The 15,322-nt window shown below is 40.6% G+C and overlaps 1 protein-coding gene across 2 annotated transcripts in view; it reads left to right on the forward strand.

Annotated features, from left to right (window-relative positions):
- The window catches only part of LOC126163148 (hexosaminidase D-like), a 195,068-nt gene that overhangs the window by 3,113 nt on the left and 176,633 nt on the right, over positions 1-15,322 (forward strand). The gene's annotated exons all lie outside the window — the stretch shown is intronic.

Consider the following 15,322-nt stretch of genomic DNA (forward strand, 5'->3'; position numbering starts at 1 on the left):
TAGTGAGAATCACTGAATTTGATGACTTCTTTCGGCAGAAAGTGCGAATTGAAGGCATTTGTTTTTTTGATGGATAGTGTTGGAATAACTGCTAGTTATCTGGCTCACAGATAGGCACTACAAAAAGACTGATACAAACAAAAAGATACGAGCCATTTCCTCCACCAAATCTCCACAGTTGCTGTCCCTTTACCACACGATGCCCTGCTTGTCTCTATTGATGCCACCTTCCTTTACACTAATATCCCTAATGCCCATGGACTTACTGCTATTGAACACTACCTTTCCAGTCGCCTGACAGATTCCACACCAACAACCTCCTTCCTAGTCGCCATGACCAACTGTGTTCTCATCCACAGTTACTTCTCCTTTGAAGGCATTACCTACAAGCAAATCTGGGGTATGTCTATGGGAGCCCACATGGCACAATCTTATGCCAATCTATTCATTGGCCATCTAGAGGAATCCTTCCTGAACACCCAGAATCCTAAACTCCTCACCTGGTTCATATTCATAGGTGACATCTTTGCAATCTGGATTGAGGGTGAGGACATCCTATCCACATTCCTCCACAATGTCAACAGCCTCTCCCCCATTTGCTTCACCTGGTCCTACTCAACCCAACAAGCCACCTTTGTAGATGTTGACCTCCACCTCAAAGATGGCTACATCAATACCTCTATCCATATCAAACCTACTAAACACCAGCAATACTTCCACTTTGAAAGCTGCCACCTCTTTGATACCAAGAAGTCCCTTCCATGCAGCCTAGTCGCATGTGGTCCTCACATCTGCAGTGACAAACGGTCCCTCTTGAAATAATCCTAGAGTCTCATTGAGGCCTTCACAGACTATAATTATCCTCCCAGCCTTGTACAAAAACTAATCTCCCATGCCTTATCTTTCCAGTCTCCCACCACCTCCCAAAGTCTCACCGTCCGGCCACAGAAGAGCATTCCCCTCGTAACTCTGTGCCCCCCAGGACTTGGGTAATTGAATCACATTCTCTGCCAGGGTTCCAACTATCTCTCATTGTGTCCTGAAATGAGACATATCTTGCCCACTATCCTTCCCACCCCACCCACCGTGGTATTCTGCTGTCCACCGAACCTATACAGTATACCCATCCATCCCTACACAACCCCTGCTCCCAACCTGTTACCTCATGGATCATATCCCTGTAATAGACCTAGATGCAAGACCTTTCCCATATGTCCTCCCACCACCACCACCACCACCACCACAACCACCTAATCCAGTCCGGTCACATACATCACCTATTCCATCAAAGGCAGGTCTGCTAAGCTAAGCTGCAACCACTGTACTGCATTCTGTGTGGGCATGACAACCAACAAGATGTCTGTTTGCTTGAATGGTCACCGATGAACTGTGGCCAAGAAACAAGTGGACCACCCTGTTGCTGAGCATCCTGACCAACATGACATTCTTAATTTCAATGACTGCTTCACAGCCTATGCCATATGGCTCCTTCCCACCAGCACCAGATTTTCTAAATTGTGCAGTTGGGAACTTTCCCTCCATTGTATCCTACATTCCTGTAACCCTCCTGGTCTCAACCTTTGTTTGACATTGTCATCACCCATCCAACCCCTTACCTGTTCCCATTCTAGCATTGCACAGCTCTCATCCCATCATCGAACCCAGTCTTTTTACTCCTCTCCATTTCTGCTACTCCCCCCTTACCTCCTGACTGCACATATCTGCCAGCACTTGACTGCCCCCACCCCTGCCCCTCGCACTCCAAGCTCCTCCTTACCCTCATCCAGTCGCCACTCCCATCGTTCATTGGTGCTGCTGCAGTGTGGCTTCAGTTGGCAAGGACTACAGTCATGTGTGTGTGAGTTGCTTGTGTGTTTTTCTATTTTTGACAAAGGCCTTGCTGGCCGAAAACTTATTTGTGACAGTCTTTTTGTTGAGCCTGTCTGCAACTGAGCATCTCTGCTATATTGTGAGTGGCAACTTTCCTTTTCATAATATTGTAACATTTCATCCTGGATTTTCCATTGTTTGATTCTAGTGATCTGGTTATTATGAATGTTAAGGTTACTTACTGGTTTCTTTGGTGAATGGGAAAAATTACATGTGCTGACAAGACTGACTTGTAGCGAAGCCTGAGGCCTAAGTTAGGCTGGAATGCAACAATTTGATTGTGAGGTGATGAAGCCAATGGTTAGTGGAAGAAAACTAGATGTGCCAAGAGGCTGCTTTGTAGCACAAGTGAGGCCTATGTCATGTTAGAATATGAAAGTTGTCTCGTGACTCGGCAAAGCAGGTGCATCTTAATTTGAAAATATGATAGCCATAACAGATTGATTTGTAATACAGCCTGACTTATGCATTCATCATTGCAGTAACATACTTGTATGTCTTATTTCTGATTTTGCTGAAAATTCCAACAAATTTCTGATCTAAGAGAACAAAATACCAACTAACTTTACTTATGCATGACTGAAAATTATGGATGAGAACCTCACCGGCTACCTACATCTGACTCACGATTCATTGCGCGAACCGTAACTGGCAGCAGCATGCAACGAAAAAGCCACCATTACCATAAGTGCACTTTTACCTCTCTACCTCATGAGACATATTCTGACTTAGATTTGTAGTGCTGTATCATATTCTTCTCACAGCATTGCATCACCCATCATATATTCATCCACTTCCATCTCCCTTTGTACACGTTCATACAGCTGCTTCATGTTTTTGCAATGGTTTCTGTGATTTTCCTTTATGCATCATCTGTGGTGTCTTGTAATAAGCTTCTATTTCTCCTCCAATAATGAAACAATGGAAACTGCGGGCTAGAATATCAACAGCATAGGATGAGATAGATTGCTACTTACCATAAGGATGGCACACTAAGTTGTAGACAGGCAGCAATTAAAAGACAGCTGGGCCTACACTGTGTGGTGAGACACTGACAAGAGCAGAGCGCTTGCTGCTGCTGCTGTTGCTGTTCTGTTGCGTGTACGTTCAAGATGCCGCCCAAGACTAGTGGGGAGGCCTCCAAGAAGGCTGGCAAGGCGCAGAAGAATATTTCGAAGGGCGACAAGTAGAAGAAGCGCAAAAGGAAGGAGAGCTATGCCATCTACATCTACAAGGTGCTGAAGCAGGTGCACCGTGACACGGGCATCTCGTTGAAGGTGATGAGCATCACGAGCAGCTTTGTGAATGACATTTTCGAGCGCATTGCGGCTGAGGTGTCTTGCCTGGTGCACTACAACACTAATTAAATTAATATTTCAAGTGTTATTCAAGGATTCTTACTGGATATTATCTTTTTATCTAGTTCTTCCTCTGTTTCATTCAGTATTTTATCTTTCAAAGCTACTCATTTGTCTGCTGTTGTATTTCATCCACATATTTCAGCCTGTCGTTGCCTGTTGCTCCTTCTGAATCTGTTAACTCTTGTTCTTTCATCTTTTTCAGAATGTATCACCTTAATTTTCTACCTTTCTACAGTTTCTTCAGCATTATTCTGCATGTCATTTCTGATCAGTTATATAATCTATATGAAACTTTCTGGCCTCTCGAGGCCTCTTACCGTGTATACAATCCTCTTTCAACATTCTTAGACCGTGTGTTGGCAATTATTGAATCCTATGTCTATGCTCAGCAAACCACTATGAAATGCGTTGCAGACTGTACTTCATGTTGTGCTAGATTTTAGGTCATTTTACCATTTTATTCACGTATGGAGTGCGGGAAGAAGGTTTAAATGCGTTGTGCATGCTGTGCGAGTGCTAAATAGACAATTGTAGTATATTTCTGGAATCATCATTTATAATCAGTGACTCGTTTTGAGTTCTACAAGGTGGCTTTCCTGTTTATTCCTTTCACCCAGTTCATAACATTCTACTATTTTTCCTTCTCTTAATTTTCCTTCTGTTGATTTCCTGTCCCACATTCCAGTTAAATTTTTGTGCCACCTTATTTACTTAATAATTTCTTATAGTTTATTATATATTTTTCAGTGTATTCATCATTTGTGAATGTATTTCTATGTATACTTGTACTCTTGTTATCAGCTGCAGATTTGTGTCTCTATGTTGGGTCTATTTCTGTGTTTACTTGTGCTTCTATGATTAGCTGTGACTTTTCTTTTTTATTAGACCCACTGCTATCTTATTGCTAATTGATTTTGTTTTTGTTATTATACTAAAGAACATGTACATCAGTATTATAGATTCCATCAAACTTCATTAGAGTTAGAAATTAAAAACTGAAAGATTAGTCAGGCAACAAGGTTATATAGCAACAAAACTGTTTCCTTGAGCTTTAGCAAGAGTTTTCGTGTCTCGAAAATGGGAAGATGAGAAGGAATATTTCTTAATGGACCATGTCTGAGCCACCTACATTTTGTAGATGGCAGGTCCTGTGTGGCTGTGGTGTATACAGTTGTCGAGAGGCAGAAAAGGTGCCAGAATGTAACAGTATCAAATATCTTTTGGAAGTAAATATAAATGCCAGCAACATGGGAGCCACTACCTACTGACTTCTGAATGTCAAGGGCGAATAGAGCAAACTAAGTTTCACAGAGTTGCTGTTTCCATGATCCATGCTGTTTCCTATAAGGGCAATTTTTGGTCTCCAAAAAGTTCGTAATAAAAGAGCAAAAAATGTGTTTCATTGTTATGCAATAGATTGCCATCAGCAACATTAGACTATGGTTACATATGGCATATCTGTGCTACAGTCCTTGAAAATGGGAATGACCTATGCCTTTTTCTAAACACTTTGAATACTATGCTGCTCTTCACTCTAAGTGAATCTGTGACTAGAAGTAGATCGAGTTCTTTCACATAAGAATATTCTTCTATATTTTATACACATACATATGGCAGTGTCATGAAGTTCATTCATCATTTCCCGTCAAGTAATTTTTATAGATTTTCAGCTACCGGTGCTATACATAGTCTTGATTTATATAATTTCAAAATTTCATTGAGACCAAAAGGAGTAGCCACAGCACAATGTTCAGTGTAACAATTTGGGAAGACAGACTTCAGTATTTTGTCTTTCTGCTCTTCTCCTCATCCTCCTCCCAGTGCCATTATGTTCAGTGAGCTACATGATGGATGACTTTGATCCATAGACTCACTTTACACAAGAACAGAACTTCTACACCACTTTTCTGAATAGATTCATTGATTCTTGGTTGCTTTGCTCATCTTGTCACTCATTTTGACTTCATTTAGCTTTTGTTCATTAACAGGCCTTGACCTTATTGAAAAGTGTAATGAATCTTTCTTTGGTTTTTGTAGTGACTCCATGATTGGTCTTTGCTTGTCACAACCCTTTCTGCACATACCTGCCTAGTATGTGATGTACAGTATTCATATATTTTTCCAATTCATTGTCCATATTTTGAGTCCCAAAGATAAATATCTTCTGTTGGCTGGTCATCTAATCAACAATATGTTTGTTGCTTTACTTCCTAAGCTACATATTGCATCATAATTTAACTAAAGATGGAATATGAGTTATTATTTTTTGTACGTCTTTGATAATACACTACTGGCCATTATAATTGCTACACCAAGAAGAAATGCAGATGATAAACGGGTATTCATTGGACAAATATATTATACTAGAACTGACATGTGATTACATTTTCACGCAATTTGGGCGCATAGATCCTGAGAAATCAGTACCCAGAACAACCACTTCTGGCTGTAATAATGGCCTTCATACGCCTGGGCATTGAGTCAAACAGAGCTTGGATGGCATGTACAGGTACAGCTGCCCATGCAGCTTCAGCATGATTCCACAGTTCATCAAGAGTAGTGACTGGTGTTTTGTGACAAGCCAGTTGCTCGGCCACCATTGACCAGACGTTTTCAGTTGGTGAGAGATCTGGAGAATGTGCTGGCCAGGGCAGCAGTCGAACATTTTCTGTATCCAGAACGGCCCGTACAGGAACTGCAACATACGGTTGTGCATTATCCTGCTGAAATGTAGGGTTTTGCATGGATGGAATGAAGGGTAGAGCCACGGGTCGTAACACATCTAAAATGTAATGTGCACTGTTCAAAGTGCCGTCAGTGTGAACAAGAGGTGGCCGAGAAATGTAACCAATGGCACCCCATACCATCACGCCAGGTGATATGCCAGTATGGCGATGACAAATACACGCTTCCAATGTGCGTTCACCGCAATGTTGCGATGCGACCATCGTGATGCTGTAAACAGAACCTGGATTCATCCGAAAAAATGACGTTTTGCCATTCGTGCACCCAGGTTTGTCGTCGAGTACATGATCGCAGGCGCTCCTGTCTGTGATGCAGCGTCAAGGGTAACCGCAGCCATGGTCTCCGAGCTGATAGTCCATGCTGGTGCAAACGTCGTCGAACTGTTCGTGCAGATGGTTGTTGTCTTGCAGACGTCCCCATCTGTTGACTCAGGATCGAGACGTGGCTGCATGATCCGTTACAGCCATGCAGATAAGATGCCTGTCATCTTGACTGCTAGTGATATGAGGCCATTGGGATCCAGCACGGCATTCTGTATTACCCTCCTGAACCCACCGATTCCATATTCTGCTAACAGTCATTGGATCTTGACCAACGCGAGCAGCAATGTCGCAGTACGATAAGCCGCAATCACAATAGGCTACAATTCGACCTTTATCAAAGTCGGAAACATGATGGCACGCATTTCTCCCCCTTACACGAGGCATCGCATCAACGTTTCACCAGGCAACACCGGTCAACTGCTGTTTGTGTATGAGAAATCGGTTGGAAACTTTCCTCATGTCAGCATGTTGTAGGTGTTGCCACCGGTGCCAACCTTGTGTGAATGCTCTGAAAAGCTAATCATTTGCATATCACAGCATCTTCTTCCTGTCAGTTAAATTTCGCATCTGTAGCATGTCATTTATGTGGTGCAGCAATTTTAATGGCCAGTAGTGTATAATATGTAACCTTCCATTTTAATTCTATATAATGAAGTCAAAAAATAATTTTAATACTGTGTGACACAGTAGAGAACTGTCCGTGTACCAACTACCATACAGTGGCAACAGAAATCAGGTCTGATTAGAGCCCCCATGGGATTGCAGTAATTCCTCTGTCTGTCATTATAATCGAGATTTTTGTGTTTCAGATTAAAAAGAATTAATAGTTGATTACAAATCACCATGAAAGAATAGTATGTATCAAAAACAAAAGTATCAAATGTACCAGTCGCAGAAATAGAAGAAAGAGCTATATGTACAGTGCTGTCAATTTATATTTTCTTGTTACCACATACCATCATGCAGGTCTGCCTCCAAATTTACATGATGACTTATTGCCAATATCTATTCTGTGCTGAAGAAAAGCATAATATTGTCACATTATAACCAGAATCAACTCCAAATCCAAAAGCACAGTAAATTGAAATATTAACATTCGAAGAACTTTTATTATGAATACCAACGTACAACCGAGCGAGGTGGCGCAGTGGCTAGCACACCGGACTCGCATTCGGGAGGACGATGCTTCAGTCCTGTGTCCGGACATCCTGATTTAGGTTTTCCGTGATTTCCCTAAATTGCTCCAGGCAAATGCCGGGACGGTTCCTTTGAAAGGGTATGGCCGACTTCCTTCCCCGTCCTTCCCTAATCCGATGAGACCGATGACCTCGCTGTCTGTTCTCCTTCCCCAAACAACCCAACCCAACCAACATACAGCCAGAACAGATCTGAACTAATGGATGGAGAGTGTTTCTATTTATACAGACATTAGCTACTCGAAAAATACACAAACATTACAAACATAAGATATTTAGAGAACCTTCCATAAATGACACATACTAAATATCAAATAATTGCTGGTGGTGAAGTTTCAACTAATGACCCACAGCACCCTAGCCAGTGATGCTAACTGCTACACCACACCAAATGCAGCGTAGCTTGCAGCATTGCTCCCTCTCGTGGAGAAACATTGACCTGCTATTTCAGGAGATTCCACTGGATCTGTCTACAGCACCCTTGATCTAGCTCTTGTCAGTGGTCCTCTGTACGGCATCGATGGTGGATCTTTGCATTCCGTTCATGTTGTCATGTCCTCTTCACTATGACAAGCACTGAAAGTAACCCTCACATCAAATCTTCGTGATCATTGAATGTATTTTGAGTTTCCTTGAATGGGAAGCCCCCATCATCGCTCTGTGCCTCAGGACTGAAGTTGGACTTCATACAGGGGATATGGACACTGTCTCTGCATTTTTGTTTTCTTCATGAATGTTTGTAATACCCAGTTTCATATGCGATGTTGGCCAAGCAGTGAAGGATATGGTGCAGTCCAAAGTATTGCTTTAGTAACTTTTACAGTATACCACTTTCCACCCAGCTGTAAAATCCATACCAAGTCTCGGGGGGAGGGGGTGGCGGGGCAGTATCTCACTGGCTAGTGCTTGGCATTATTGTGCTCTTGGGCATACACGATCATTTGTAAGTGAGCTGTCTTGCTTCCTTGATTCTGGTGATGAGGCATTTTACATAGTCATCCTGAAAATCAGCCAGTTGAAATGGGAACAGTGTATCCATTGTCATTTTGGCCTCATGAGTATGGAGCAGAAAGAATAGTGCTAAGACTTTAGTGAGTTGCTTCACTATGTTATATGCAGATGACAGAATAGGCAGTATTGTATCCCAATCTCTTTGTTCAACATCAACATCCATCAGGAGCTTACCTGCCAATGTCTTATTAAAGTGTTCTGTGAGACCATCTGTGGGTCACAGGCAGTCGTCCTATTGGTGATGTCGCTACATGACATTACTGCTGAGACTATTCATGACTAGAAAACTTTTTCACAATCATAGATCATCAGAATGGTTGCTCCTTGCTTTAAAATGATGTCTTCTGAAGGAACCTTGCAATTTCTGAATATTCAGCAGTTTTGGCACAATTTTGTGTGGCAGGTAATGTTTTCAGTGCAGAATATTATCCATTGGTTCCCGTTAGTTGACTTCAGGTACCTTCCCAAGAGGTAAAGGATGGTGGAGGGGCACAGCTGCAGGCGGAATTGATACCAGATGCTCTGGAAGTAATTGTAACACATGCTTTCTTCACTGGAATTCCTTATAGTGGCTCACATAGTGTCTTAACTGATGGGTAGGGACCTGGGCTGTGGTACCTGCATCTGATTCCATCTAGATTCTTCATGAATCCCACATGATCATATGCTGGAGCTTCATGGTAGCTGTCCATAGATGAGCTGGCATGATGGGCAGCCATTTCTGCCCCACCGGATCATAGTTCCTTTTATACAGTGTTGCGTTTATTATTTGTAATTTTCCTTTGGTCAGTTACTCATTCTTCAAGGCTTCTATACTTTTAATCAATAATGAATCTCCCATTGTTCAGCACCTCTGTCATTCAATGCACCAATGACTTAGATTTCATCCACACTGATGTGTTATGTCACAAGATTCCTTGAAACACAGTTGGTATCTTGTTTATGTATACCCCTTTTAGCAGTTCCACGTGTTTTATTTTCTTCATTTGTTGTCCTCGGTGATGACGCACTGCGTTGCTACGCTGGCTGAAAAATGGGTTGTGGATTCCGACATTAACTACTGTAAATAAAGTAACCGACAGATGCACATTTGCATTTCACTGTCTTTTATTTCACTTTTCACAACCCCCTAATAATACATAGTCATATGGCCAGTGCACTATTGTTTAACTTTCAATAAGCCTCATTATTAGTTTGCAGGCAAACCTCCACATACTGTTACAATAGTTTCCTGCTGAACATCTATGAGCAGTAAAACCTAAGCACAAAGTTCACAGTTCTTGAAGAATAATCAGGTACGTATGGAGCAGACACTGTCACTGTTTTTATACACGGCCTATTGGTGTAACACTTATTTCACTGTTAAATTGATGCATTGTTATCATTCTAAGCAACACAGATTCCTCGTCTGAAACTCGGCCATGGACTGACTGTCTCATGGCCAAAAACCGGGCCCTTATATATCATCACAATAATAGGTACTGAAACTACACATTGTTCAAAGTTAAATTTTCAGAAATTGCAATTAAACCTGAACTCATTAAATCAACTGAATACATTGAAAAATTTGTTCCTTTTAACAATTTCTTCTACTACAAGGTTTAGGCCGTATTATTTGTTTAAATCATGAAATTAACAAATATAGTTATGTAAACAATTCTTTTGACAAAACTGTTATTACTTTGGAATTAATTAAGGTCTGGCTTTGCTAACATGTTTTCGAATCGAGCTAAACAGATACTTTAAGATTACTAGTATTTCGTCTTCCAAATGTTTACAATTATTACAGAATTTGTATTTGTTTATTTGTCAACAATAGCATTTACGTTATGAAACAATTACTGACATCACCCTATAGCAAAAGACACTAACTAGTAAAAGTAAAAATAAATTAGAAAATCAATTACATACATAAAACTAAGCACAAAATTAAATCTGTTGTTATTTACTTTAAATTTGAGGGCCAACTTTTCTCTATTATGAAAACGCTGATTATATTCATATATACAAATGCTAAATAGTTAAAAGTAACAAGATGAATCTAAGGAGGCAGATGGCAAAACAAGAGGGGAATTAAAATTATTCCAGCTTGCTTTGTCACACACTATGACATTGTACTTCTTAAGCCTCAGTGCCTATCTCGCAGATTGAGGCACTCTTTCACTGTATTAGAGTAGTTCCATTTAGATGTGGAGAATACTCTGGAAGTGCATAAGCTATCATCTTTTCAGCACTTTCCTGAACTTGTGCTAGGACTGTTCCTATGTGAAAACCACTATCACCAGTGTGAAGTTCTGTCTCAGCATTCTTGTCATACAATACTAGGGCTGGAGAAGCTGTTAGTGCCTCCTTAAGGACAAGGAAAGACCTTCATTGCACTTTGTTCCAGGAAACTTTGGCATCTCCTTGCAAATTAGTTTTTGCAAGGTACATGTCTAGGTATATAAGTCCTTTATGAATTGCTGGTAGTATGAGAGCATTTTGTGAAAAATTCTCATATCATGAATCTGCTGAGAAGTCAGAAATTGGTGACTCCTCTTATTTTCTCTGGATCAGGGTAGACCCTGTTACCATTGATTAAATGCCCCAAGATTTGTATTTCTTGGGTGGCAAGAAAGCACTTTTTCAGATTTAGTTGAAGGCCTATAGCGTGAATATACTTCAACATACAGCTTAGATGTTCTTCAAACTTCTTTGAAAAACAGACATTATCATCCAGATAGCAAAGACATGTTGTCCATTTAAGGCATCAAAGCAGGTTATCCATCATATGCTAGAAGGTGGCTGGAGTGTTACGTAGTCCAAACGGCATACCTTTGAACTCATAAAGGCCATCAGGAGTTATGAAGGCAGTCTTTTCCCACCAGTCTTGATTTGCCAGTTGCCAACTGTATGTCTGTGGTTGAGAAATACTTTGCTCCTTTCATGCAGTCTTGGGTTATATGTGGCGGTGACTAGACGTGTTTTTTCATGTGTTTGTTCGATTTGGCAGTTGATCCAAGAACACCATGTGCAATCCTTCTTCTTGACCTGAGATCAAAGGAGATGACCAAAGAATCTCTGAAGGTTCAATGAGTCATCTTGCAGCATCATCACCTCTTCCTCCTAGGTATTCCATTGTTCATGCTGTACACCCACTGGCTAATTGGTGGATGATCTCCAGTGAAGGTATGGTGTTTTGTCATGAGCTGCTTGGTCTGTATTTTCTCCTCTCCAGATTTGAAAGCACCCGAAAACTGGCACAGACCCGCTAACACTCACTAAGTTGCCCTTCGTGGAATGGTCAGGCTGTTCCTTCACACATACAAGTGTGTCTACTTGTGACAATCAATGATCCAAATTTGTTCTTAACCAGCTACAACACTTGTGATCATCCCTGATATGTAGATTTCTTTTGTGAACCTGATTATCTTTCTGCAGTTGATGAAAACTTCATAGTTTAACTGAGCATCTAGACTGACGAGTGGAACTCATCTCATTGATGAAGGTGGGATAGCATTGCCTTCAGCAACCAGCCTGAGCAGTCTTTATTATATGTATGTGTTGGAATAACTTCATCAATCTGGAGCTCTGATGTTCCACATTTTGTGACTGCTTGTGATGCCTGCAAGTATTCCCATCTGAGAATAATATTATGACAGCATCATGTTAAAATGACAAAGTCGAAAGTTTGTGTTCTGTCATTGATAGTTATTCTTGCAAAATATGTTCCCATTGGCTGGCCATTTTTCCTATTTATGACTTTGAGCACAATCAGTTTTATATTATGGAACATATTCTTCTTCAATTGGTGATGTTAAGCATTCGACATAATAATAAGGAAAGCTCATAATTTACCTGCACCTGGACACATTGTCTGTTAATGATCACATCATTGAAATCTCCTGACACACTAGTGACTGTTGACCATGGAGGATTTTGGTATGTGGTGGCCTCATCTCCACAGATGATTGCCTGGCTTAGTTTTTCTGAATTTGGCAGCTAGGTGAACAACTGTTACCTCTGTACAGTGACTGGGAATGGCTAAGGCATGTTGGGGAGCGACCTCATCCATTGTACAGTGATGGGCTTCATCCCAGAAGTGGACCACAGTCATCTGCAGTTGACTGATGTGAATGCAGTTGTTGTGGTAGTTGACATCTTGATGGCATAGAAGTCATCGAAAACTCATCTTCTTTCAGTGCAGTGGTTAGCAGACTCAACTCCCATTTAGGAGAATGGCAGATTCAAATCTCAGATCCCTAGATTTAGATTTTTCGTGTTTTCTTTAAACCACTTGAGGCAAATGGTGGGATGGTTCCTTTGATAAGGCCACAGCCAGTTTCTTTCCTCATCCTTTCTGAATCCAAGCATGTACTCATCATCAACGGAACATTAAACTGTAATCATCCTTCGTTCCTTCTTCCCCTGCAGTAGTGTACAACTTGTCTGTCAACATACGGGTGTATTGTCCTCTGTCTCCAAATGTCTGTTCTTCTGTGGGGTATTATACTTGGTTGAGAAGTTGGTTGTATTTGCTTTGGTCAGGTGTTGCATTGTCATTTGATGGCTGTGCCATAGTTCTTAGATGATCAAGTCCATTCTTTTTGGCACATTCACTGGTGGTGGAAATTGTTGCTATGGATTGATACTTATCTTTTTTTTTGGTCATCAGTCCACTGACTGGTTTGATGCAGCCCACCATGAATTCCTTTCCTGTGCTAACCTCTTCATCTCAGAGTAGCACTTGCAACCTATGTCCTCAATTATTTGCTCATTGTACGTGACATATGAGAGAAGTGAGATCGTGGTGGTGGTCTGCAACTGCCATAGTGCCCACATTTTGGAATCGGTCACACTGTTTTTGTCAAACTCTTTTCTGTTTCATTTCCCCAATGTGCGAGTACCATTTGATGAATTCCCCAGTTTCTGTGACATCCTATACAAGAAGAGTGTGGTACATGTCTTCTGCAACCACTTTCATCAAGTTTTATTGGCTTCTGTCATATTTGTATTCAAAGTGAGTTGTAGGTCCAAAACATTCTGTATGTAAGACTGTGTTGTTTCCCCATGACATTGGGTGCTGTTCTTTCATTAAGTGGAATTGCTGCTGATTTTCACCAAATGTTTTCTTCAGTTTTACCTGCATTTGCCCAGTTCTTGTTGTTGTTCTTGAACCATTACTGAGGTACACTTTTGCCAAACACATCATATCATATCATTCCACCTGTTGTATTTGGTAACCTGGTTAGATCCTTTCAACCATTTTCTCAGGTCCTGACTAGTGTCTCCAGAAAACACTGATGAATGCCTGATGTGCAATTGACAAGTTGCTGTTTTGGAATCCATTGGATTCCTGAATATACGGTCATTGTCAATGCTGTACTGCTTGTATTCTGGTTCTTGTCTGTGTAGGTGATGGCTTTTATGTTGCCTAATTGGAGCTGTGGTTGTGTAGATGTTATAAAGTATCCACATCTCAACCAAACAATGTCTAATCATAGCCAGCTAATAATAATCAATTCCAAATCCATGATCAGGGTCATAAGTGAAGTACAACACTTAACACTGAAAGCCCATTCATTACAAACAGCAACATACGGCCAGAAAAGAACTGAACGCCTGTACGGTGAAACATAGCATATTCTGGGATGTACAAACAGTACACACTTAAGAAATTTTGAGAACAGTACACAAAAGTTAAATAGTATTAACAAGTAATTGCTGGTGGTTGGGAATGAAATGGCAACCCACAGCACATCAGCCTGTGATGGAACCACTATGCCACAGTGCATGTGAAACAGCTCATAGCAATATGTTGGCAGTCCTAGTTGACTTAACTCATAATGACTGTTGGTAGAAACCCAATCGACAAGTACACTTTGATGCCTTGGTCCAATTGCAAACCAGTGACTGAAGATGGGAAAGAAGTAACAAGATGTTCAAATATTTATAGATTTAGGAGGTGCCCAGTGGTTTTTTTATATGAGAGTTTCAGAAAAATAAAAAAAAATCATTGTCAGCACTGATTAATGATGAAACCTTTAGCTGTTAAAGTGATGAATATATTGTTTGTGTGAACATGTGGTCTGTGTGGTTGTATGTGTAAATGTTGATGCATGTACTTTTTCTAGAGAAAGAGCAAGAGTTCAAAAACTAGTGTAAGTACTATATTCTGTTCAGTGTTTCTATGTGCCACCCATCAATCAGCTATAGAAGAGTGGTTGCCTTTTCTTTTTTTTAACTCTCAGATGGGCTTTTCCATTTGTACATATTATTCCATTCAGAAATGTCCATTGTTGTTGAACATATTAATTGGGTGTGACAGAAATGAGATGCTCATATTTGCAAATGTTCCATATTCCTACACAGAGCTAGAAATTAGATTACGAGTAAAAGCTTACAATGAGTAAGAGTTTCAAGTAGTCAGAAGCTGTATATAAAAAAAGGAGATTAAAAATTGTAGAAGCAGGTTGATGTAGAGGCAAGGAAAATTAGAAGAGGACAGCCCAAAAGGTATTATATGGGTGTCATATACTGTAGCTCAACATTTATTTGTAGGCAACATGGTATATAAGAGAAAGAAAAAGAAGAAAATAATAATATTAAGAAGACGAAGAAGAAGCAAGATGGTTTCATGCAGTTAGCTGAAGTGGCAAAGACTGCCAGTCTTGCTTGCAAGATGGAGGTTGAACTCACCACTGTAGCATCATTGACAGGACCAATTGTGAATCTTTGATAGTGGAGGGTCTGAATCAGAGGCTCAGATGATTCTGTGACTGTTTCATAAAGGATAGATTAAATACAGTTGGTGGTA

The sequence above is a fragment of the Schistocerca cancellata genome, chromosome 2 (assembly GCF_023864275.1).
Source record: "Schistocerca cancellata isolate TAMUIC-IGC-003103 chromosome 2, iqSchCanc2.1, whole genome shotgun sequence".
Lineage (NCBI taxonomy): Eukaryota > Metazoa > Arthropoda > Insecta > Orthoptera > Acrididae > Schistocerca > Schistocerca cancellata.